The sequence below is a fragment of the Anser anser genome (genome assembly GCF_964211835.1).
Source record: "Anser anser genome assembly, chromosome: 4".
Taxonomy (NCBI): domain Eukaryota; kingdom Metazoa; phylum Chordata; class Aves; order Anseriformes; family Anatidae; genus Anser; species Anser anser.
This window is the reverse complement of record NC_139724.1, coordinates 60391298-60418039: the sequence shown is the minus strand read 5'-3', so window position 1 is coordinate 60418039 and position 26742 is coordinate 60391298. Positions and strand designations below refer to the sequence as shown.

General features: G+C 37.9%; 1 long non-coding RNA gene across 3 annotated transcripts; it reads right to left on the bottom strand.

The window, feature by feature from the left end:
• Nucleotides 1-26526, bottom strand: LOC310898673. 3 transcript variants are annotated; one of them, XR_014583524.1, is made up of 4 exons: nucleotides 26408-26526; nucleotides 20570-20631; nucleotides 19991-20067; nucleotides 1-373 (listed from the first exon to the last, which is right to left on the bottom strand). It is a non-coding gene; the product is annotated as an uncharacterized lncRNA (long non-coding RNA). The 3 variants fall into 3 exon arrangements; XR_014583525.1 differs by lacking the exon at nucleotides 20570-20631 and having other exon boundaries at nucleotides 26408-26477; XR_014583526.1 differs by lacking the exons at nucleotides 1-373; nucleotides 20570-20631 and adding an exon at nucleotides 19022-19380 and having other exon boundaries at nucleotides 26408-26434.
• Nucleotides 26527-26742: the final 216 nt, after the last annotated feature.

The window sequence follows — 26742 nt, the reverse complement described above, 5'->3', positions numbered from 1 at the left end:
GGGGTGGAGGGGCACAGTGGCCATGCAGAGTGTATGTGCCAGGAATTACATTACAGCCATGTTCATTGTACTCTTGGAGGCAGAGGTAGAATTTTGTTTAGTACTTGTAGAATTAGTTGCCAATTGTTTATTTAAAACTTGTAATTTGTGCCAGAGAGATTTAAGGCCTTGGCTGGTAACACACACCCAGCAAAGCAAACACATAAAACAAAATAATTATGGTTCAAAGTATAGGCAATGTCTTGAATAGAAATTGAATATGGATTCATTTAGTCCTGATGTTTGATTCGCAGAGCTGTCCAGTTCCAAGCAGGCCAGAAGGTTACCTACATCTCAGGCTGATAACCGTCCTTCAGATATGCAACTTATTTCACTGATGAAAAAAAAAAAGAAAAAAAAAAAGTCATAAACTCCTAATTACTGCCAATATTTTAGGACCTGATTTTTAATGTTGGATCTAATCCTCCATCATGATCCAATGGCCTTCACCCATTACTGTCCCAGTTTTGCTGTAGCAATGCACTGTAAGATTTGGACAGCTGATAAACAGATAGAATACCCCAAACTCTGAACTGAGCAGTATGGATTAGTTTCAGAAAACGCATGTATTAACCACTTTGTTCACTTTTTAACTTTTTTTTTTTTTTGTGCAGAGGTAACAGACAAATCAGAGGTTTTTCCTAACTATCTTCATTCAAAAAACTACCAAACCCCAATCACCCCAGAAAACCTGAAACCTATACTAGTCTTTGCCAGGGGCAAACAATCTAAACCTACAGTTAGTAATGGGACTTCCACTATGTTCCTTGGGAAACTTTCCAGCAGTTTAATGAATAATATCATTAACACATTGTTGTGACTGTCCAGCTTAAGTTTTTTCTGCTCAGCTTCTGTTTATGACACTTGGTTGTATCTTCCCACATTTTACTAAACGTTTTTTTTTCTATCTTTTATCAATACCTCTAAAAATCCTTTATAAGTCCTTTAAAGATCCTTTTAAAAATCTTTAAAAATAATGTATGTCTCAAGCACTCAATCATCTTTCTCATATCTTAGCCATGAATTTCCATAAACTTTTCTGTATAAAGCACATCTACTACTCCCTGAATATCTTTTATTCTCTTTTTTAAATTTTCTTGTTTGCAGATGGAAAATGCATTAATGTCAGTTAAGAAGTGTCATCAATAAAAAGTCATTATTCTTATAAAGTTCATTTTACCTGTGTATCTCAGAGTTTATGACAAACAATGCACACTCAATTCCTTATACGTTCCTCTGGCAAGGGCGTGTAATACTTGAATTGTAAAGCACAGCTTCGAAATTCAAGGTCCTACTTTGACTGAAGCTGGTCAGTATCTTTGAAAACCAGGCTACATGATTTTCAAGTAGAATGTTCAAAAATGTAGGTCAAAGAAAAGCAATTTCCAATTTGGTTCCATTAATCTGATACAGTCCTACATACAAAATCAAGCAGGTATATGTTTACACTTCAAAAAAATTTATTTATAACCCATTGACTTCAATGGGACATAAACACATTCATCAAGTAAAAGTATATTTTAGATGAGACTCTTAATTAATAAATAGTATATTCAGTGAGCATATACTATACGAATTCACACATAACAGATGTGAATAAAATTACAATAATGCTTCTTCACAAAAGTTGGAGTATCACTTATTCTTTTTCTGTTAGACAGGAACTGAAAGGGACTAAAAGCAATGGCCTAGCCTCATCACAATTGTTTCTTTTTGTTAATAATTGAGGTGACCCAGAAATGCAGAAGCAAGCATTCAGAACAAAGTGATCAGGCTTTCTAGGCTGACTATATCAACCCTATGTGAATCATAAGTATAAAGCCTCATCACTTCTAGCTGATGAATGAGAGAATTTATGGTGATTCTCCACCTCTTATTTTAAGCAAGTGTCCCTCACGACTATAATTTATCCCCCCTAGTTGTTATCTGTCACTTATTTTAAGAGATATTTTTTGATTTGTTTGTATGTTGATACTGAAAATGGTGTTTGAATTTGTCAAAACTGTGCAAGTATTGTTCACTTCCACTGCAATAGAAGGTGTCTACGCTCCTCCTTGTCTGTTCATTTAGTAGCTCACTGGATATATGCCGCATGTTTTTGGACTGTGGGCCAGCCTTGAAGAGCCTTAGCTGCAGCTTGGTTGTGATCTGTTCTGAGGAACATTTGTGTTATAGTCCAGAATTCTCATGTGAGATCAGGTAACAGCAGTTATGCAGCATCTTTAAATCCATAAGATACTTAAAGATGTATCTCCAGATATTGTACAGATACGATATCAGCTGCTACAAAAATGCAAGAAGGTGGTTTTGAGACATGTTTCCAAAACAGCAGCCAGCATCCTGCACAGTCAGCTGTTTGGAATCTAAAGGTGATTTTGTCCAACAGATTTATTATAGGCTGAGTATTGATTGTATAGGTATCTAGTGTCTATGGGCCTTCTCCACATAGGTACAAAGCAGACAGTGAGCATGGTCTTAAGTAGCATTTAGACATTATTTATGTATTTGTAATTGACTGAATTACAGCCCAGTACACAGCTTACAACCATGACAGCAATCCTGAGGGAACATTCCTCCAACAAATCAAGATACAACCTGCTAACTGTCTCATAAAGATAGGGCTACCTGTTCCCTTATTCATTTCATGCCTCTGAAGACATTATTAGAAAAACATTATTCCTCCCTTTTTGTAGATCTGCACAGCAGACGTCAAACAAGACCTGAGCTAGCTTTTTCCTTCATAAACCAAAAGAAACACATAAACCAACAAAACCTCTTAACAGGCTGGTAAAACAAAATCTTCAACTTGGCAGGACAAGAGGAATAACAGAAACAGACACAAAAGATTTTAAATATGTCTTTATACACCCCAGTTCATTCATGTCACATTCACTTTTCTACGCCATACCTGAACATGTGCTTCTCTATTTTTTGTTTGTGGCGCTTCTGTACTGGCATCATTAAAGTAATTCATTATTATTTTAATAGCCCAAGCTTGCAGGTGTCTTAACAAAATGTCCAATACCAAAACAACCCTGGGACTTAGCTGCTTATGTTCCAGTCTAACAGATAACCTCATTTTTATATTTTATTCACCAATTAACAGAAAGTAAAATTCCCCTTCCTAGGTAAAAATCTTCATGTACAATTCTACCCATAATTCATTCACTTCTGCGACGTAGCAAAACTTCTAATTAACGAGGCCTCTCTGGGGCCTGGTTAACTTCTACTTGCACTGCTATATTGCTGAAAACCTTAATATGGTCAACAACACCCTAAAAAGAAGAGTCTTTGCACTTTCTGGAATGAGAAAAGAAATGATTTTGCATGGATCAGTAAAGATAGCAATAATTGCCATAAGGCTTACTGTAATTTATGCAGAAGAAGTTTCTCAATTGCTCATAGTGGACTGTCAGATGTGAGACAGCATGCAAATGGAGCAGATCATAAAAATAATTTCTAGCCTACATTCTAAGAACAAAACTCTTGAAACTTTCCTTTATTGCTAAGAAATGCAGGAACAGAGAAAACAATGTGATTCCTAGGAAAGTACCAGAATTGTATATTGTATTTTTCATACTCTTCTACAGAGCTGCAGCAAACTAAATAATACAGTTGTCCAAGATTTATGCAAAGCTATCTCTTCGTAGGACAAACAGCTCATATATTGCCAACAGTATACTGGTCTTCTGTCAGTTTAGGTAACAAAGTTTTGCTCGAAAGGGTCTATCATTCTCTGTGGCCACTGGTGCCTTAAACCATGAAAACAGGAAAGTGTCTTGTAGTTGTTAGTTACTATACAGCTGAAAGCTAAATAAGTTATAGTCTGTCACATTAATTTCAAGACTACAATGAAAATAAGTTATTTGGAAAAGTAAAATTTATACAGAAGTTATGTACTTTGAACTTTGGCAGTTAGAGTAGATGCTAGTCTACAACTTTTACAAAGAATAAATACTTGCTGACAGCTAATTGTCTAGTTTCTATACTGCATACCTCAGCAGAGTATCATATATATGACATTGAATACATCATTTCAAGCATTTTCAATCATTTTCTGTCACATTCCCAATGACATCCTGCTTTCTAAGACAAAGTTCACTGAGCTGATTTTGAATACATTGAAATACCGAAGCATATCCTCCCAACATAGTTACCTGCTAACAGCCATTTGAGATGATCTTAAATGTTTTTAACTATTCTATGATTCTGTGATTCTATTATGGTTTGATATTTGGATAGTCCTGTGTGGAGCCAGGAGTTGGAGTCAATGCTCCTTGTGGGTTGCTCCCAACTCAGGATATTCTCTTCTATGTTTCTATAATTCTACTCCTGTTTATCTGTACATATTAGATGTGAGATTCATCTCACCTATGTTCAACCATATAAACTTACATGTCTAGTCTAAGCTAGATATCTAATGCAATCATCTAATGAGAAAGATAAGCGTTCTCAGAGAACAGCTAATTCCTCTTGCTTAAATAACGTATAATATGGGTTTGAAGAGGAAAGAAAAACAAGTAAATGTTTGGTATGGAAAGGAGTAAAGACTGTATTGATGGGATGTTCTAACATTTCCTGATACTACTCAGTGATACTTTTATAGTATCTCTGAACTTTTACCTCAGCCATGCTGTGGTCTTCTTGGAATCTCAAAAAGGCAAGTACCTATTTTCTATGCCCTTACAGTACAGGCTACATTTACAAGTCTATAAACTTGTTACCTTGATTTGGGACTTGTGCTCTACATACGTCAAAGGAGAAAAGCAGACTCCTCATGTGGGTATGCTGGGCTATTCTGGATGGGCTTTGTGGGGATCATAGACCTCTCTCATAAACACCTCAGTGGGATACCTAAACCTAATGAGAAAAGCCATGTGTCATCAGTTCTGTTTTTTCTGACAGCACTCTAGTCCACTCTCAGACAAATTCATCAATTAACAAGAAGAATAATAACCCAGATTTTTGTGATGCCCCAGTCATGATTATAAGGGTGAATGAAAAGATGCTGACTAAGAAAAGAGAAGCTCCACGCTGTACACCTGCCACTGACCTGTCTACCTTTTTCTATTTAACCTACATTACTGAGTGACAGTAGACACCCCTCTTTCTTTTTCTCTTAAGAAAATACATTGCTGCTTCACCTGTTTCTCATCTTGTTTTGCTTTACTTATCTTTAGGAATTATGTCTTGGAGGGATTTTCTGTGCTATTCAAAACCTGACTGCTGAAGATCAGTGGCTTTTACGTTTGCCTGTCAATGGCAGATGTTTGTATAATCCCATGTTCCATACTCAGAGTGCTGGACATTACAGCCCTGACATTTGGCCTAAGATTGAGGATTTGCTATTAGTATTTCCCCAGGAAACTGACACTTGACAGACAGGATACATAATCCATGCTCAGATACACTTCTTAGTGAATTGATCTCCTTTGCAAGTTGATGCGGGCAAAGACACAAATGTAGTAGATCACCATCTCTTCCCCACCCACAATGTATTTTAATAAAATGCAACATGCATCGTAGCGTAAACTATGAAGCATATAAATCTGCAACATGCAGCTTGAAACTTGCTTACAAAACATTCTGAATGCCTTCCACATTTCCCTAGTGTTTATTTACTTATGCAGGAAGCCTAGAAAAATATTTTGATGTATTGCATGCCATAATTTTTAACATTACTCAAAATGTTTCAAAAGATTTTTAGGGAAAGTTAACCCACATCAATCATGACCTTGACATGAAAAATTACTGCCAACCTTTAAATAAAAAAGGGAGAGGAAGCAAGGACTCTTATACTCCTGGCTGATGCTGAGTTGTTCAAAACATTCGAAGTGTTACGCACATGCTCTTTCTACAATGGAACTATGTAAAAGGAAGCCAATCATTTATTACCATGGCAAATGTAATTAAAGATCTTTTATCTTTTCAACTTACAGGATCCCAGAATGTGCACTTTATATAGTGAGAATTATATTTAGTAACTATTGTATTAGTAACTATAGTAACTCTTTCTACTTTAGATTAACATAGATTCCAATGAATTCTCTGGGAGCTTTTCAAAGTTAGTAAAAAAGTGCATTCAGGCTCTGTAAGATACGTTTCTCCTTCCACATTGAATCTCCCCAGCTGAAGATGTACCTGTTATCCAAACAAAAGATGATACTAGAGTAAGCAAGTTGACCTGCTTTTCCAGTATTCTCTTTAGGAATAACAAGGAACTATGTGCCAAGACCTGGTTGTCTCACAGGATCTGAGTGCAGAAAACTTTCTATTTGGTAAGCACAAACAGCATTGCCTCCAGCTCTGTGCCAGAAACTCATTAATGTGCCTAACAAAGATGGCATATATCCTGTAATTTGTCAGAGAAAAGTAAAACATCAGAAGTCTGTGAGTTAGGTTATTAGGTCAAATCCCTGGATCTATGGAGTTTGGGTCAGTTTGATTGGGTCAATTTCTAGGGCACAGAAATAAAAATGATTCAAATAAGGAAATGCTTCTTTTCTCTGATATTATGAAAAACATTAGACTTGAAATATTTCACCTGTACTTTTCTCTAGACTGGGTGTTTTATAAAACCTTGTTATTACAAATCCAGCTTATTTCAAAGCCTTGATCCGCAAAGCCTCTTTATACACAGATTTCTTTTTTTTTTTCTTTTCCAACACATCTAAATCATATGATCTAATTTATTCGAAGTTCTGACTGTGCTTCTCAGTCTCTTTCAGCATTTCCACAAGTTGTTCAAACTATAAAATTTCATGAAAATACTGCATCTACCTGAGGATATAGAAACAGCTCTTCTTGTCCAACTTGCTATGCTATTCTTGCAGTGGTCAGATCCACCCATAAAAGTCCTATCATGCTCTTAAATCATGCAGTTCTGTATATCATAGGGAAAGAGAGGAAGGCAATACACTTCTGCACATGGTGGTAATTTTGCATGCTTAACTTGAACTCTTACTGTCAAATAAACTAGAAGTATTTTAACTGAGCTAATAAAAGGCCTAGGAATGGCCAGCATTCTTGAAATAGCTACCCCAGGACAGACATTGATGCTACAGTTAACTTAAGGAAAACAGTTTCCAGTAAATATGAAGAAAATATGAACTCTGATCACAAATAAGAAACTAAGTGTAATTAAAAGCAGATGCAACTAATCAAGGAGTTCTTCTTTGTGATCTCTTCTTACTGCCTGAAACTTAAGTATAAATTTAGTATTCTTCAGCAGTAGTTAATGAGAAGCCCAAGATCAAGTCTGTAATTATGAAACTTTAATACAACTAGTAAACCAAAAATGTTAAAAGAAAAACCTTATAAAGAAGAAGATGAGATTTGTGTGTACACACTCATTCCTCCTTGTCCTAGTTCTCACCAGAAGCTGGTTTAACTCAAGAACAGCTCCTTATCAGCTTCTTAAAGGACTGGTCATCTGTCGAGGTCTCTTTTTCAAAGGTTAAAAAAAAAAAAAAAAAAAGGATTGGATTGATTGTACAGATATTTGTAGTTCTCAGTCAGTTTTAGAGTTATCTCCTTTGCTTTAGAGAACTCTGAAGCATCTCATGAGTTTTAGTTTCCTCATTTGTCTGCTTTTGTGGAAGTTGCCAAAAGCAACTTCTCTTCTGCCTATTTTTAGTAATTGGCTTGTAATGGAAAGGAGCACTTCAGGAGAATCTATTGGCCATGTTAGATTATGTCTGACCACTGGACTGATGCTCTAAAGGCTTTAACTCATGGGATCCTGTGTCATAATTCTTCTTCCACTTCATTTACAATACTCCTATTTTTAGCATCAATGTGAGACAGACCCAATTATATCTGAAGTTCAGCAGCATATAATAGGTGTCTGAATTTGACTCTTGAGTTATTCTAATCATCATTTTCACAGTTTAACATAATTTTCACAATGCTATTTGGTTTTAAACACTCTGGACTCAAAGGCACATGCTTAAAATCAGGTGTTTTCAAAAAAAGATACATAAATGACTAATGAACCATCAGTGTTGTGATATATGTTTAGCAAACATAGCATAACATATGTCATTGTATTTTAAGCAACTGAATTTTCCATCAACATTTTTTCTGATTGTTGGGATCAGTAATCAAGAATGAACATGTAGTCTTTGTAGCTATGGAAATCTGAAAAAGCTGATTTGAATCTGAGTCTTTCTTTCGTAGCTGTATTTTAAGTTCATTTCACTCATTCTATCTGTGCTTCTTTGAATCTCCATGGGCTCTTGTCATTCAACAGTGATTCCCAACCTCTTTGCAGTCATGCTCCACTTGAGTCGCTCATGCTCCACACCTGACTGTGTCTAACCGTGACTAGGTGGGAACTTGGAACCCTGTTTTTTATATGATTTTTTTTCATGTGAACTATTAGCAACCAGTTTGCATTGCTACAGCAATATTTATCAAACCCTACGCATCCATCTGAAATACAGTCTCATATGTGTAAGTCTACCAAATTCTGTCTGGATTTCCCAGAGAGAACTGTCTTCACGTGTGTAGTGAAGTGAGTCCTGTTATATTATAAGGTAACTCAGATGTGTCCCAGAGTGCTTGGATTTATTTTATTGCATATACATAAAACAGCTGTGCAGTACAAATACAGTTGGCCTCTCAGAAGCCTCTCTGAAAATTTGCTGACACCTGGTAACTCTATAACGTTGAAAACTCTATAAGGTTGAATGTTGCTATGCATGCATGTGGAACTAGCCAGGCTACTAGGTGTCAACAAATCCAACAAATCCCAGATGTTCACTGCAAATACGCTGATTGGTAAAGAGCTAAAGGCATTCACCAGCCAGATTCATGTTACTATATACCTTCAGTCACAAATATTCACAGTGATACACTCCAAAGTACTGATGTGTTCATTCACTTTCAGCTAGGCATGATAATAGGGAGCTTGGACAACATGGAAGAAGGGAAATAGATGCACCAAGTCATGCTTAAGGAGCAGCACGATTTACAAGAATATCTATCCTAAAAATAATTTTAGCCCAGAGCATTTTGGACCTCTTTGGATAGGTTTAACTTTGAAGCACTTAATTAAGCCATATATAGAACTGTAACTAAAACATTATTCATGAGATTAAAATGTCACTATTTCTTTCAAGTTCAGGTGTGGAAGAGAAAACTTCAGTTACATTATCTTCACAGAACTTCATAATAAATTTTGACTTGTGAATACTGCCTTCCACTGTACATATATATCCCATTAATGTCAGCAGCACATCAGATTTGAGACCTGCTGTGCATATCTGAGAGGAAATTTTTGTTACTGGAGAAGATTTCACAGTTTCTAAAAGATAAAGAACTGTTTGTGCTGAGATTTGAATATTGTTCCCAGAGCTATATAATTAGTCTTAAATGTTGTAGTTACAATCCTGCCATGGATTTGCATGTGTAACTCTTGGTGATTAAAGTGGGATATGAAGAGCAGAAGTGAGCTTTTGTACTATATGGCAAGCAATATAAGAGCCTGTGCCCACTGAAATCATTGACAGTATTTTTTTTTCTTTTCTGGGTCAGAATTTTCTCCAGTGTCTGGCTGAGTACCCAAAAGATTCATTCTCAGAGATTTTATTCCATAACCCTTTTCTCCTGGTTATATAAGATAAAGTATTTTCAAGAGAAAAAAAGTAAAAAGAGAATCCAAATAAATGCATAATTTTGATATCCTACTTCACCCTGGAATAAAAGGAGAAAGAAAGGTTTTTTGCTCCTACTGTAGTTTTGATTCTAAATCCAATGTAAATACAGAATGAAATGTAAATCCGTTGGCTTTTCATGTTGTGAATTTTACAACATTTTTAATATTGATTCAGCTATGTACTGGAAGGTGTCTTTCATTAAAAAATCCATAAGCAGTTGAGGAAGGGGTTGAGGTGATGTCTTCATGTCTGCTAAAGCTTAAACCCCTCCTGTATACAGCCAGGTGAAATCCAGGAGTGGGCAAAGTGACGTAAATCACATCATTCTATGATCTCTAAGATTTTATGATATGCTTGCCTTTACAATCGCAGTTCCTTGGTTACATTTCAAATGAGTTCTCCCTCCCTGTATCACTGTCTTAAGTATTTTTCACTTCTCTAATGTCAAAAGCTCTTCTGTTGAGAGGACTCAACAGGAAGTGGATGCAGGGAGTATGAGTTCTGATGAGATCCTTTAATCCACCCCTAATCCCACTCAATTAAAACTCCATTGATGACAGAAAAATCATTAAGTGCTGAAGAACAGGAAAATGAGTGAAAACAACCCTGCATGAGAAATTAGTTGCATGACTTTTAACAGGGGTGTCCTGCTCTTTCCCCAGTACACCTCCTTTCTGTGCCATTCCTGGAAAGTGAAGCTCTTAACTCTTTAAGATCAGCAGATAAAAATGTATAATCTAGCTGGCAGCTTAAGTAATGCAGCTCTCACTGTTCAGGGAAAGGTATGGACAGAATATCCTAACATCACACATCCCACCACAGCTGCAGGAGGTGGAAGGATCCAGAGGCTTATGTGAAGTGTCCATTCAGCAACTGTTCTCTTCTTCCTCTATAAACTATAAGCATAATGCTACTAAACTGTGCATCTACATTCTATCTATGAATGGCTGATTACCAGTGTATTAACTTTTAATTAATTTCCAGATAGGCAGTTTGCAGAGATAAAAGAAAAACTACAACAAAAATAAGAAAAAAAAATCATTATTCTGTTTATAAATAAATTTCGATTCAATTCTTTCCTTTTTTCTATTGTAAAAGGCAGAGGGAAATTATTGTCTGATATCTCTAAATTTAATGTGTCCATTTTTTACTTTACCTAGTGAACTACGGGGAGGAAAATAAAGCCAATGTTTGATGATAGCCCTCCCCTTTCTTTGCACATCCTTCTCCTCTTACACTTTTCTTTGTCTTTTAGGTCATAGGGAAATCAGAGGAATAGTAGAGGATGTAGAAAGAGCTCTTTCTAAAGCAGGTATAAATGGTATTTTCTACTGGGAAACCCAGAAACTGCAATCTATAGATGTTGAGTACAGTTAATACGGCTTGAAGCAGCATTAAATCCATTCAGACTATACACACCCGCTCTCCCAGACAGCACACGTGTTATGGAGCCAACAGCAGTATAGTGACCAGCTAGACTTTGTTACTGGTTCTGGTAGTGGCCAGAGGAAAGCGTTTGGAAACAATCTCTTTGCATGTCTATGCTGAGAATCTACAACATTGCAGTCTTAATTTCTCATGGATTCCTAGTCTTAATTTTCTTATTTTCTTGACCTGGCATAGCCCTATTTGTCATCTCAGATAATCCCACAGGCATGAGGAGGACATGAGGTAATTTACAGAAACTTAAGACTCAAGCAGTTGTGAACTTCTTGAACTTATTTGTTCCTCCTTTGTGATTTTACACTGGAAGGGTGTGTATAGACTTTCATCTTTCTTCATCACTATCAAAAAAAAAAAAAAAAAGAATGGCCTGGTACCTTTCCAGGCAATCTGTGTGCACCTATAAACTGAAATGAATCTCATAAACATTAACCATGTTGAAACAATACGTTCGCTGTTTGCAATCACACTATAAACAACTTAGATGTAAGACACAATTTGTAGACATCTGTAATGTCACTGCACTACACAGGGAAACCCAACCTCCACACTTACAACACAGACTAATTATCAGCACCTATATCTTTTGCCTTGTATACAAGCGTTCAAACAGTATGTGCAACGTCCACAAGGCATTGCTTTTAATAAGTACTTCTTCATCAAACAGTGCTCATAGTTTGCTGCTGACCACTTTTACACTCCTTTTATGGCTCTTCTCTCTGTTTCTCTGGTACACACTCATTGCCGTCTACTGGAAACTGCAGATTGCTGAACTTCGTTGCTATATGTTTAAGTGCCTTGTTCAACGCCTTGTATTCTAATTCCTGTTTAGTGCCCTTATGCATTGCAGTAGAAATAACAACTCATGGGTCCTGACCCTTCAGATACTTCCTAGTACAAATAATACCCACTCAGACTGGTAAGCATGTCCAAGAGCAGGCTGACGATTTGTGCAACTGGCAAAAAAAGGCTCAAGAGATTCTTTAGAGGTTTCACCTGATTAACTGGGGAACGTTGCCATGTCTGTATTCAATGGCATTTATTTTGATATAACAAAAACTTTAGAAAGATATGCACCTTCCAAGGACTGAAGTACCTTGCAATTTCCAAGATTTCCCTTGGACAGCTCGGACATCATCCTGCTTGCTCCTCACCCACCAGAGTCGCAGTCGGCTGCCAGTCATCAGCTCCAGCAACAAAATTACACAATCTTCAAATCTTCCATAACTCCTCCAAGTTCTATTCATAGAAATATACTATGATCTACATTCAGTGGTGCTAGTGCCAGCGGTAATTTTAGAGGCGACTTGGCTGGCTTCTTCTGTCTCCTTTTTTGCACTATTTTGATACAGGTTACGTAAAGTCAGAGTCAAGACCTTGCTGAACAATTTCTCTATCATATTACACTGCAGACTTGTTGTTTTTAGCACATACTCAGTGCTGTTGCACAGCAATCCACTAGCAGACACTCTCTGTCAGTTTATTTTGTGTTTTGTGTATTGTGAAATAAGAAAAAAGACTGCTGTTGTTTTGTTGTTTTTTGTTGTTGTTGTTGTTGTTGTTTTCCGGAATAAAGACTAGATAGAATATCTAGTAATCTATATCTAGTATCAATAAATAATATTCTAGACTCTGGCTTTTTTGTTTGTTTGTTTGTTTTTAATCATATAGAGAATTTAGTTGCATAGTCCCCCTCAGGATTCAGAGAACACATGTGACAGGTAAACTGGATTCCTGAGATGTCAAATCCCTTATTATCAGTATTACCAATACACTGGCTTCCCTTGTCTCAGTTTTCCCATCCGTTAGATAGGGTTGAAGTTCCTTATTGGTTGTATGAAGACACTGAGGTCTACGGATAGTCAAGCTTTTATGATCAAGTAAATTGTGGTCAGAGTTCATCCTGTAAAAGAGCCTTTGCCAAGAAGCTTTCTACTGTTGACATATATAATACATAGATATTCTACATTTTCAATAACTACAAATCTAAACAGTTTTGTAGACTGAGCCTAGATCTCTGAAAAGAGATGAGTTCATCTACCTAATGTCTGCTGTTCCTGGACACCAGAACCTGTTCACTGACAGCTGCTCTTTTACCCTGCATTTCTCTACAAACACAAGTTACAAAGGATGCAGCCACGTATGTGTATGCTATTTTATAACCGTGGATAAGGAATTTAGTCTTTTCAGCAACTCCAGGGAAAAAAATACAAGCTGTGATCTCCTCCATGGCTTTGCCACAAGCCATAAGGTGTTCAGCTTCTGCAGCAGAATGTATGTGGAGCAGCCCGGGAAGCAGCCTGCACCATAGGAAAGCTGCAGTTTGCTCTGCCCAGCACCTCTGCAAGATGAAAACAAACCTCTACAGTTTTTCTGTCCTCTCTTCCTCACTCCTTTAGCCTGCTCAGAGAGAGAGTTGGTTCTCATGAGACCACTTTTCCCATCAGCTATTACAGTTGAGGAAAAGGATTTCAAAGTGCTTGACTGAGCATGCAGTATGAGCCTCTCTAGCCCTCTGCAATATAGGTAATGGGTTAATATCTTTCTCCCAGCTAATATATATATATTTTTTTTTAATTCAGTTTTGCCAGAGTTAGCATTTCCAGCACCAGAGATTTTTGTCCAGTCCAACCTGGAAAAGCAGCCATGAAATTGCTTGACTGTGGGAAACATAAGTAGAGGGAGAACTGTGTACTTGTGAGACAGGTACTATGGTAAGTCAGTAGGCTGTAGAAAAGCCAGGACAGCAAACAAAAAAACAAAACTGTATGAATCAAAGTCAAAATTTGTGTCCTCTAGGTTGTCATCATGGAAGAAGGCAGCACTAATTCAGAGACCGTTGATCACACACTTTTGACTCTGTGTCAGTTCAGCTAGAGAAGATGTAGCGCAGCCCTAAAAGCTGGTGTGCAGGATAATGGCAGACTACCAAACCCCAGGTGCATTTTTACCTACCACTGCAGATACAAGAAGTGGTCCAGACAAAAATTGTGAGGCACTATCATTCACATTCAGGAAATTTAAAATGGCTTAAAACATTCCTAAATTACACTTGCTTCCTGAGAATAGAAATACTGGGTCACTTCTGTCTCTGTTTTGTTCTCATTTCATGCGAGCCTCGCAGGCACTGTGCTCACCAAGCAGTGAGGAACTGAGACCACAGCCTGGATCTAGCACTGATGTCATGAAGGAGATACAATCCCATATGCCTGCCTTTGTTGCAAAATCTTGTTTAATTCAGGTGCAATATGGGATTATGACACTGCTACACTTGTATTTGCTGATCTCCAGTAGTTTGTAGAATTTGTGTTGTAAAATGTAACTGGAGAAGAGAGTAGATGCCTCAGACCACTGGGGAACGTTTTGTTTCTTCAAGTCAACTTGAAAAATAATTGTGTTAAAAACATGAATGCTCGTAAGAACTTCTTATGTGGAAAAAAAAATTAACAGCTTCAAGAGATCACTACCAAATGTCACCAGGTCATAGAGGAATATGCAGAGCAGAGTTTAAGAGACTGCTAGACAGTTTTCATGCAGACTCCCAGCTGAAAATCAATTTTGATAGAAAAAAAAAAAATCACTAAAAATACTTATTTTGCATTATTGTATAATTTCATTATTTTAAATTTTCCATTTTGTTTGGACTTGAAATACCAGGGTTTGGTGGTGGGAAAAGAAAGAAAATACATCAACAAGCCTTGGGCATTCTTTGTGCCATTTGGGAAAGACATTTTCTTTTTATTTCTTTCCTTCTATTGGAACTCACATTTTTCTGAGAAAATTAATTCAGATCAAAATTTTCTTGCAGAAAAAAAAAATGAAACTTTTTATAGCTAAGCTTTTAGAAAATAGGTTTTTAGTTTGTTTGTTTTTTTTTGTATAAAAATTTTATTTATTATTAATAGGATTTTAATGGTGTCCAGCTAGTAGGGAAAGAAGTTACAATCATCTTGCCAATATGTAGTCAAGTACAAAGAAGAAGTAAAAAAAAAATATTACAAAACCATATGTTTATAAAACCACATTTTTTAAACAAAGAATAGCTGCGTTATTTGTTCTTATGGATTGTTGCGGCTTGCCTCTTTATGAGTTGCTGAATGACAACTTAATTTGCAAGTGGGAGAGCAAAGACTATAATGTGATAATTTATCTCCAAATGGAGACAGAGCAGGAGTATACACAAAATGAATCAGCTCCCTTCATAGACTGGTATTGAAAATAGTCTTTTAGTAAAAAGTATTTCACTGTTTTTAAAAAACTATTGTAGTCAGCTGAAGTAATTTTTCTTGTCCTCTTAATGGCCTTTTTACATGGGAGACTAATGCACCACTTTTGGTGCATTTCATAGGGCAGTATATGGGTGTGTTTGAGAGGAGAAGAGGGCATTTTAATATGCAAGTCTAATGGTGCTATTGGGTTTTTAAGAATCAGAATGATCTATATTGTTTCCTAAATTGAGCCTACATATCGTGGTATTTAGAAACATGTTGTGTCTTGTTAAATTTTTTCTGTAATATAGAACAAGAACACAATAGCTTCAGTAAATCAAACTAAAATGAGTGATTAAGTACCTGATTTAATACTGTGCATTAATTTTAGTTCAGATGGTCCTTGCTTTGTTGTGTAATAAAATTGCACACAAGACTACATCATTTGCACGTTGCAGCAAGGTGCATTATAAAAATAATCTTAAATTATCAAGACCTGAAAGGGAACAATTGTCAGGATATGGTGCCCATATGTCAAAGACAAGCCTTTAGTGAGGGTGCTCCTTATTTAAGAGCATGCACTTTGTTGCTTTAGCAATTCTTCCTTTTTCCTAAAATCTAGTTATAGTGGCATCCGTTCAGGTTTCTAGAGGCTTAGCCATTACTGCTCCTCCTGCAAACTGTCAGTAACCTCTTACTTAGCAAGTTTTAAATTTCCCTGCATCTATCTCAAAACTACAGGTATACTATATCACATCCTTCCAAAGGATTCAGAGCTAAAAGGAGAATTTCTTTCTAAATTACTGCTTTAAAGTACTTTAGATCTACCCATCTCTCTGCAGGGTCCTGCTATCCTCATTCAAGCGATTATTCCACCTCTCCGGGCTTTTATCTTGGCTGCTAGTTGCTCCTTGCTTCGTCCAAAATCCACAGCTGGCTTTGGAAGCAAGGCAAACAGCTCACTGGTAAACACACAGTATATTAGTTTTATTGGGTTATAAAACAAAAATAGCTGATTAGGAAGATAGCTGACATGGTCTGTTGAGAGCCTTGTGGCCACCTCACCATGTGGAGCCCATGTCATGCCTATGAGGCTGCCTCCCTGCAATCCTGCTGCTGCTGCACGTGGCTAATATGAGCAGGGCATAGCACCAAATACTGCAGCCGTCCAGAAGAATTTCAACACTGCTGAAAGGAATCAGGTCTGTGCTTCTTCTAGCCATCATAGGCCTTTTGTTGTGGATTTCTTTCAAGCTGTATCTGTGTTTTCCCAATGCTGAGAAATCCACCTTTTGGGCTGCTCCTGAAACCTGAAGGTCTCTTCAGGGCCTCGAGGAACAGCCATTCAGCTGGGTAAAAACTGCTGCCTTCCACTTGCCAGCTCAGCATGAACCTTGAGATCTTCCTCAAGATGCAATGGAAAAGCAAATGCACTGGGTTGTTAGGTGAAGAAGTGGAAGGGCCTTACCAAAACAGCCTGAGTGCATGGAAAAGAGGTTAGTGCATGTGTACCCATGCCCATGCACAGGAGAAAAGACTGAGTGTGTACAAAGGATGCCTATGGTGTGCATCTGCGTGGTGCATAATGGTACGAACTGGAAATAGTAGACAAACATGGTACATTAGCACTGAGGAAAGTATTGCAAAGACATAGGGGTGGCTACACAGGGGTATACAGATTGTCATGTCTTAGTCCATGTAAATCTTAACCGTTTTGCTACTCAGTTACAAACAGTTTTATTCAGAGCAGTATTGATCAGAATTAAATTCTTGGTCATCACAACTCTTCTTCCTCTGCATACAACCACCTCACTGTCCTTCTAGGAAAGACATGTTCCAAAAGCCTCACAGAAAGGAGAATTAATTTGTATTCGGAGAATTAATTTGTATTCAGAGAAATATGGGTTTTGTCACACAAGGGGAGAGCATAGCTTCATGTTCTCCAATGTTCTGCTTCTTAAAAAGGCAAACGTACTAATACAAAAACAATGATGTCCTAGCTCGACTGTTGACTCTTTTATAATAGAGATGACAATCTCCTCCTGACCCCCCACAGATCATCAACTTAAACTCGGAAGCTTGAGGCTTCATTACCCTTGTAACTCTTCAGTAGTAAGGCTACAAAACTTAATATGTTGCTCCTGACACCTAATCCCTTTTTAATCCCCCCAAAGGGCTTACTTTGGCTATTTCCATGGCAGTGATTCCACCACTGATTGGTTGCACACAGCATAAAACTGCTTCCTCATACTCTGCCTGAGCTTGTGGACATTGATTCTCGTTTGGTGCTCACTGATTTACAAATCAGAGGAGGAAGGTCTCTGATTTGTAGAGATCTCCTGGTCCTACTGTGTTCAATTGGAGCTATAGGGTGCTGAGCCTATCTGTAAATCAGCCTCTAAGTGGAATGTCCATTGCTCGATAAAATATTAAAAGCCTGTAATTAGAGCATAAATTGTAGGAAGTGCTACAGTTTCTCCAGTCAAACAACATACACTTCTAGAATTTATCCATAACTATTCATAGATAGATACCTCTAGATATTTCTTGCAATTCTGTGTTTGTGCAATGACAATTATTAAAGAAATAACATCTAGCAGTGGATGCTATACAGTCTATTTCATGGAAGCAGCTACATCCCTGTAAGGAAGCAGCCAATTTGGCTAAAAGAAAACTCTCTCATTAGCTTGTTTTCAGTCCTTCTTGCTTGAGAAACTTCCTTTGTTCTCATCAATGTGACTTTGAAATGAGACTAAAGTGAAAAAAGCTGGCTGGCACAGAATCTCCTCTTACACTGTACTCCAAGTATTCACAGTAGAATTTTTAAAGAATTTGCAGTGATAGGACTCACCAGTCAAGTTGAATGATTTCCTATAGACGCCAGGTGTCCAAAATAACAAATTTAAAGATCATACCTTAAAAGATATTTAAGATCTAAGCTCCATTAAAACCATGTGATGAATTTGACCTTAATGTTGCCTTTTAATAGAATTTATTCCGTATGATTTTTGCCTAAATTGAGCCTTATTTTGATACTTGTTAACTACTCAAGATTCCATTACATAATTGTCTGCACTAGTATTCACTGTGTCCTAACTTAAAAAGACCTGTGAATCTCATCAGCATGATATTTTCCTCTCCCACATCTCTAGTAAAAGTGTTGTATGAATCTATATCCAACAAAGATCATTGTATCATGCTTGTTCTAACCTCCTACACTGTAGTCTTTCATGGTGTTTCAGAAAAAGGCTGAATGTTTCTCTTTGCTGTGTATGGAAAACCAAATTGGAGATACATATGAGTAAATGCCTTAACTGACCTCTATTAGGGAGAAAATAAACAAAAGAGCTGGAAACAGTTTCTTTTCTTTTTCTGACTGTTATAAATAAGCCTGTTCTTATTTATATGTATTTTTCAGTCCTCATTTTCCTGCACTCAGTTTCCAATAAACTCACTGGAGATACTTCAGACTTTTTGTTTCTCTCATGTTTATATATTAATCATATTATATGACAATGGGAAATACCTGAGCAACAATAGAAGCAGACTGCAAAGCAAGTATGGCAAGCATAAAGGACCAAATTCTAATCCACTTATGTTAATGAGCTGGTTATTCCTGCCCAGCAGGACTCCCTTTGAGCTCAGGACACTACCCAGAGACTTTACCAGGAGAATAAATGGTATGAAGTTTCCTCATAGTTTGTGTGAGCCTCTATGAGCATAATTATAAGACACCAAGCAATAGAGAATGATGCCAGAAGGAACTGGCAGCACCTCAAAAATCTCTTTTGAGAAGTGCTGTCCAAAGGCAGGGAGCAGGCTCCATCTCCAACAGCAAAACTCCTGGGAATTGAATGGTCCATGCTAAAGCTGCCCTCCTTCTCTGACAGAGTCTCTAAGGCAAACTTTAGGTGACATGACCTGCCTCTCCAAGGACATACCAGTCCCTCTGGGGAGCCAGGGATCTGTCTGGTGGAAGGAAGCCACCCCCTTCATGCCCCAGCAGGGGGGACTGCATCTTCTCTCCTAAACTGTAAGTTAAAATCCATCAGTCATTTTAAATGTGTCATACACAGAGCTCTAGCCTACAGCATTTGAATAAACAGCATGATACTGGTTTTGTATTATTTTTCTTTCATCTACTAAATAGTCTCTCTTATGCACTCCAATACTACAGTAATGGGCTCTGGATAATAACTTAAACAGAGTTAGTCTTTAACCATATTGCAGTGTTTGTCCTTACAATACAACAGCACTGTGGCATTTTACAGCAAAATATGAGAGAACAAGTGATAATGAACAAATATGGTTGCATCATGTTGGGAAACAATAGGCTAAGTGCCAATCTTCAGGCATTTCTAAGTGATATCCTTGTGTTTGTACTATTAGTTCAACCAACATTGCTCTGCTTCGTACTAAAATAATAACAAGAACAGAACCGTTTGTTCAGCCTGACTGCTGGAAAAGGAAAACGATATTGTGTGTAGAACTGCAGGAAATTATGTTGACTGATAACAAATATAATTATTTCCGAATTATTATGATTGTGTCACAATCATTCCAGGAATGCAAAAGATTTTTTTTTCTACTCATCCCTTCCCCCCTACAGCACAACTCCTTATCTGCCCTCTTTGTTCTTACCTTCTGCAGCAGTTGCAACACTGGCACAGTGCCCCAGCACATGAAAGCTATGGTATTGTGGATTATCAGAGTTTTGCCTGGAATAAGATGGATGCAGAAACACTCTGTTTAACAAAGGCCCCACTTTATCTTTGCCCAGTCTTCTCTCCCTTGCTCTTTGAAGCCTCAGTCGGGTATATTGTGTCACAGGGTGGCAAAAAGAGTGGCAGATTTCGAAGAGGTTTCACGGGCTGCAGAAACAGTTTGTCCTTCAGAAAATATATGCACCAAAAATACATCAGAAGTCACTGCTAAAAGGTTAGTGATCAAGGGCTGAGGTGTTAGCTGATGATAAGAAATGGTACACAAAATGGATTTTATCAGGAACAGGGTAGAATAAGAAACCATGATTGGAGAAGGCCCCAAAATTGGTAAGATATTGAAGAAGATTATAGCTGATGGGGTAGATTATAGAGCAACTGAAGAGAAAGGAGATGGATTGTGAAAATTAGACCTCCTAGACGAGGAGAAAAGTACTGAAAAAGTACTAAATTAGAACTGATTGACAACACCCTGTTAAATAATATTGAAAAAGGTTACCTGAAAAGGGGTAATAGTGCAGCTGCTGGATTCTGGTTTTACATGAATTGAACCATGGGAAACTGTTTGGATGAAAAGAAAGCATCATCTGAGGCTAACTCAGATGTGTTGGTGGGGAAAAGAAGGTGGCAGATTCAGCTGCTAAAACCCAAGGACCATAGGAGAGAAAGCCCCCAGCCCACTGCTTCCAAAAAAACCTTTTATCAGCACCCAGACTTTCTACCAGAACCTAGGACATACACTAAGGTAAAGAAGTATCCAAAAAGCATTGGTAAACTTTTGTTAGATTCATTTGTGATGGCTAAGTGACCACAGATAGGGCAGGTTTACAGAGAATAATTACAGAGTAAGTCAAACCCCAGCTTTGGTATGGAAAAAGATCATTAGTCAGTAGCAGAGGCCAATGTCCCATGAAGTGACAGTTCTAGTAGTCCCCAGCCACACTTTTATTGGGCTATGAGCCATAAGAGCAGGAGGAGGGAAGGCAGATTTGTTTATTCGGCTGCCCTGCTGCATGAGGTTGGCAGCGAGCTGCTGGCACCGCAGGTTGGTCACTCAGAACTGTGAAAAGTGCCTCTGAAACCAGTCATGACTGTCTGCCTCGCACAATGTAACCAGTCACATCTCATCAGGGATGTCTAATGTCCTAATGACGTCTGCAGATCTTATTGACTGTGCACAAGTGTAAAGATTGTTTCAGACAAGGAGACTTTGTCCCAGGCACTAGCTCTGGACTGAACCTGCTTGAACAGGGTTTAAACAAGCTCAGGATAATTGTAGCAGAAGTTTGTTGTTTTGAAGAAGTCTGTGTTTATCCCAAGCACTTGGGTATCATGTCTACATCTCTTCTCTGACTGCCAGGGTCTGGAAGCCTTGCAGTCTGTAATTGGGCTTTTCAATTTAGTGAATCCCTCTTTGGGGAAGCCCTCCAAAAGGAGAGTATCAGACAAAGCATAAGGCACAAGTCCAGCCAACTCCTCTCTGAGACCTTGTTCTTTGTGGAAACATTACATTCCAGGCAACTGTAGAAAGCTGTAATTTTGGTTTGTAGTAGCTAACCCAGAAAGCTAAGTCCTACAAAACTCATATCTCTTACCCTGCCATGTGGAAGGGAAGCAACCATGTTCTGATCTTCCCTTTCACACAACACATAGACTAGTGGAATAACACGGGCATCTGAATAGCTTTATTATTAAACAAATTCATGAGGCCTCTAATCATGTTTCCCTTTCATTCCTCCATGTATGTTTCAGCTCCATTTGTCCTGACAATCTCCTGCTTTTACTATTTTTAAAAGGATTCAAGGCAAGACTACCATTTTTCCTCCCTGCCTTCCTAATAGAGTGCAGCCTACGGTACAGTCCATAATTTGCCCCTCTGCTTTGATTCTTAGGGTATGTTTTAGAATACAAAGATCTTGCAGCACATAGGAGGGTCATGGGATCTGCAGTATATATAACCTGTCAGACGTTAAAGAATATGAAACATTCTCAAATAAGAACACCCTTTTACTCCAGTAAATGATGTATTAAAACTATCTTAGCTGCAACCTGCCAGAGAAGAAATTATCACAAGGTCTTATATAGTGAACCTGCTTGTAAGGAACATTCAAGGAGATGGGTCACAAAGTCCTCAAATAATGTTGTCTTAAAACAATGAAAATGGAAAAGAAGAAATCTGAGACATCCAAAATCTGGAAGCTTATCTTGGTAGATAAACTACTGTTACTAGCTACCTATTAAGCCAGCTAATGTTTAATTTCACTAACCTTGAGTAAAGGCCTATGTAAGAGGTATAATCAGACAATAGACGCAAAGGAAGAGATAAGGAGAAATGTAAAAAGTTTATCAAGGAGAAGGGCTAGTAGGGGATTTTGTCTGCTAAAAAGAAGAATAATATTCTTAATGGGGAGAATCAGACATAAAAGAGAGGATACTAGAACATACTAAAGACAAGAGATCTGAGTTTTTCATTCTGTATTACCCAAAAGAACTCATTAATATATATTTAAATATAAATACATATATATATACATACACATATATGCATTTTGCAGAGATGTGAAAAGCTTTATATCTTGAATCGCTTTCTAATCACACTTCCCCCTTCCGAAATCTGCATGCTTTGATGTTGGCAACGGAATTACATTATTTGTGTTCTTTCTATTTATCTATACTGCATAAATCTATGTTAGATATATATTACGTTACATCCAAGGCTTTGATACACAGGAATACTTCCTCTTTTAAATTATTACCATTTCTTTTTACTCATCAGGAGCCTCATCACAGCTACCTGCCTCTAAGAGACCAGATTTATGCTTTATGTTGATGTCCCAGGCAATTCAAAAGGGCTACAGTGGCCATCTGCCTGTGAGCACCTGACAATAGTTTGCTGTAGAGAGCAAAGAACAAAAAGAAACATTGTTCTAGACACCATCAAGAGAGCAAAGTCCAGGAGTGGGAAAAGTCTCAGCCAGGCTTCCTTTCTCAGCTGTGAAACACACTGAGCAACAAGCTGGGGTTGCATTGCTGGCTAGTAATAAAAGCCCAGGGCTACAAAATCCCAGGTTTTGATGGATCAGCCATCTCTAAAGCAGATCATGAGCTCAGTCAGTATCTGGGCTCTTTTCAGGAAGCCTAGAGTTATACTTTCTATTGTCTAGATGTTTCTAAATACCTAAGGATTCCAATAGTTATTGGAAAATATTAGGTATTTGGACTTTACTGGAACGTAGAGAATTTGAATATGGCCCTATATGATCCATCCCAAAAGTGAAGAAAGAGTACAGAAGTGAAGAGACAAGCAGTGAACATTTTCTTTGTCCAGATTCCACCAGCCATTGCTCAGGTGGTGAGATGAAGGATCATAAGGGTCAAAAGGGCCAAAGGACTCATATGGCCATTTGTGCATACTGACAATTAGTGGTATGTGCAACCACCCCAAAAGGTACTTCTGATTTTCAAGTACAAGTTACTGTATATCTGCGTGTGTATATTTCTATATGTAAAGATGTTATATACAGTATATTACATATAACGTAATAAATATTTAATTGATTACATATAATATATTCTTCATGTATATATATGTTAAAACAGGTATATACAATAATGCTGGGGTGTGTAAAGACCACGAATTGTAGTATTTCCTATAGTAAGCAGTTGTCTTTTTTGAATTCTAGATTATAGTTTTACTTTCTTTGCATAGTCCTTTAAAATGTCCTAAAAGAACACACTGTATAGGGGACTTTCAGGCCATAGCATCACAAGCATAAGAACATAAGCAGTTAAACTTTTTTGATTTTTTTTTTTTAAGCCACTTTTAACCTAGATTGACTCCTCGATCTGGTTCAAAACCCAGCATAAGAACACATGCTGACAGCAGAGTGGGGAGAGGGCATGGGGTGGGAATGAGCAGTCCAGGGAAGTATTTATTTTACTGGCTTTGCTGGTTCAAACCGCATGCGAAATTCTGGCCCTAGCCGCAACAGGCATCTGGGAGAGCTGCACAGACAGGTTATAAGAAATCACTTCTGTTCTTATGTTGCTGCATACAGACAGTGCACATTCTGCCACATGCACATATCAGAGCATTATAAATAATGCATTCTTTGAATCTTGTTACCAAAACAAACATACTATTGTTAAGACACCCTGCCAGCATCCAGTGTTGTTTCCACTAAAAATATTCCTCGGACTCTAAAGTTTCATCTGTCAGCCTTATAAAGCAAAAGGCAAAGGTCTCAGACAACTAGTTAAGAACAAAACATTAGTGGAAACTTAAGGGTAAAACATGCTTATGAAACTTACCTCTTCCTTTTCTTGTATTTCAGCATGTTTTACTATTAGCCCACTGGCTAATAATAACTTCCCATGTGCTCATTGGAAGATGGATGTGTTTTATTTGCCTGTTTAAGTCCCAGAAATCTGCCCTATTTCAACCACATATGAAGATAAAATATATTGGTTGGTGAGGTATGAATAGGTTGTAGTGAGGGCACAGGCTGCTGGGATAAGACATTTATTCTTCCCATAAGGGGATATATCCAGTACCTTCCAAGTTTCCACAGGTGCTTAGGTTATAATGAAGACAGATATTTCAATTTCATCAAGTTTTAAGGAAGGAAAAATAGAAGTATTATGGTTAAAGACCCTTTCTGGCACTTGTGTATTAGTTTTGGACAAAATCCTTAAGTCTTTTCTTAGGGCTAAATCATCATAAATGGATATGCCCGTGGAGAAAAAATAAAATAAAAAATAAAGGTCTATTTAAATAGAGCATTGGCCACAGAGGACACAGAGGAAGGGCAGGGATGAAGGGAAGACTTGTCATCCTTATCCCCTTGAAGCGCTGAGTGGTGTGATGCTTTGGGGGGTGCCCTCCCAAAGTACCACTAGCAGCATCCACCCCTCTGTACAAGGAACTGGAGGAGACACAGACCCACCCCTCCCCCCCCACCCCCCTTCTCATTGCCACCTCTGCAGCTGTACAAGGTCTCCTCCTCTGGTGTGCACTGCTAATGGCAATTTGAATATGGCCCTGTTACTCACAGGACTTACTTTCTCAGATCATTCATAGCAGCATTATTTATACTGTGGTCAGTGCCTCTTTGCCTGAGTTATTTATATGGTCCCTATCATTACTATGCCCAAGTTCCTCTCAGTCTTAAATGTGTTTATTCACACAACAGTACCACAGGGCACTGCTATTATCCCATCTCAGAGCTAGAAAGCCAGAACACAGGACAGTCAAGGTCTATATACAGGCATGCAAGCATCTGACTTTCACTGATAGCAGTGACATTTAGACATCTAAATAGAACTGAATGTCCAGGCCTAAACAGCCAGCCCAGCTCTGCTGGGTAAGTGATGGAGTAGGGAATTCAAGCCAGCTCTCACTGCCCTTACGCTGCTCTACAATCCAGGAGACATTTTGTTGCCATGAGGAATGGACCTGGCAAAACATTGAAATTACACTGCATAACGAAGATGCTACCACCCGCCCTTAGGAATACATATTGCAGTCCCTTATTGCTGTTTAAATGATTTTTTTTTTTCAGATGTAAAAGAGGGAGAACACTCCAGTAATGTAAAAGAGAAGTAATTGTGGACTTAAAAGTTAATCATCTCTTCTCAGAGCCTCAGAAATTTCTTTCTAAAGTTACGCCTCCTAGAGGCACACTTTTACCCACGAGGGGATCCTGGTAGGAAAGTCACATCCGAGTAATGGAGTTTTCCTGCTGTGCTGTGGGTTTTCCTGCTCGGGATAGTGCATGGTTCTGAATTTTTCCTGCCCAATGATTGCAGGATTTAGTCTTTTAATTGGTTTCTATATATTAATTGGATCTGAAAAGCTAAGGTATTTATTTTGTAAAGTAGTTCTGAATGATGAATAACCAACTATTTTTCATAAGGAGTTTTACTATACAGCCTGAAAGGGAATGCAGATTTATATAATAAATACAACTGCTCCAAAAGAGATCAGATTTATCTTAGCAACTGGCAAAGTCTCTCTAGGATTCATCCCCAGTCCCAGCCTATCAGTCAGTGTATCTTTCTTCTAAGGCTTAAATGCAATAAAGCATACTCTTTTATAAATTATAAAAGTTTTATTTTGTCTGAGACATGAGGAATTCTTTCAAGTGAGAGGTTTTATCTCTTAATGGATCACATTAATAGCAGTAATATTAATAATTTAACTTTTATCCTAATCGGGATTGTATCCAAATTATTAGGCATGTCCTTGAGCATAAATGAGCAAGGGCAAGGGCAATTCAAGGTGGCAAGTTTAGCACGACCTCTAGAACCAAATAAGTAAATAAAAGAAAAATCTTACCAAAAAACGGCTGAATCTTAACAATTGTCGAGCCAGCAGGATGGCTGGAATCGTCGCGAGTTCACCCTTTATGGCCCAGGAAAAATACATTGTTAAGCAATTTTGTTGTTCCTACCAGCAGACCTTGAAGTGGAAATTAACGAGTGGTGGTATTCTCTCACACCCAATCCCCTGTACATTTGCATTTATTTGCATATGAATGCCCAGCTAATTGTTTTGAAGTAACAATTAAGAGAACAATAGAGGAAAGAAAAGGGACTCCAGGCAGCAACTGACACCTGGGAGTCTGTATTAAGAAAAGCTTTTACATATTTGAATTAAAAATAGACAATGGA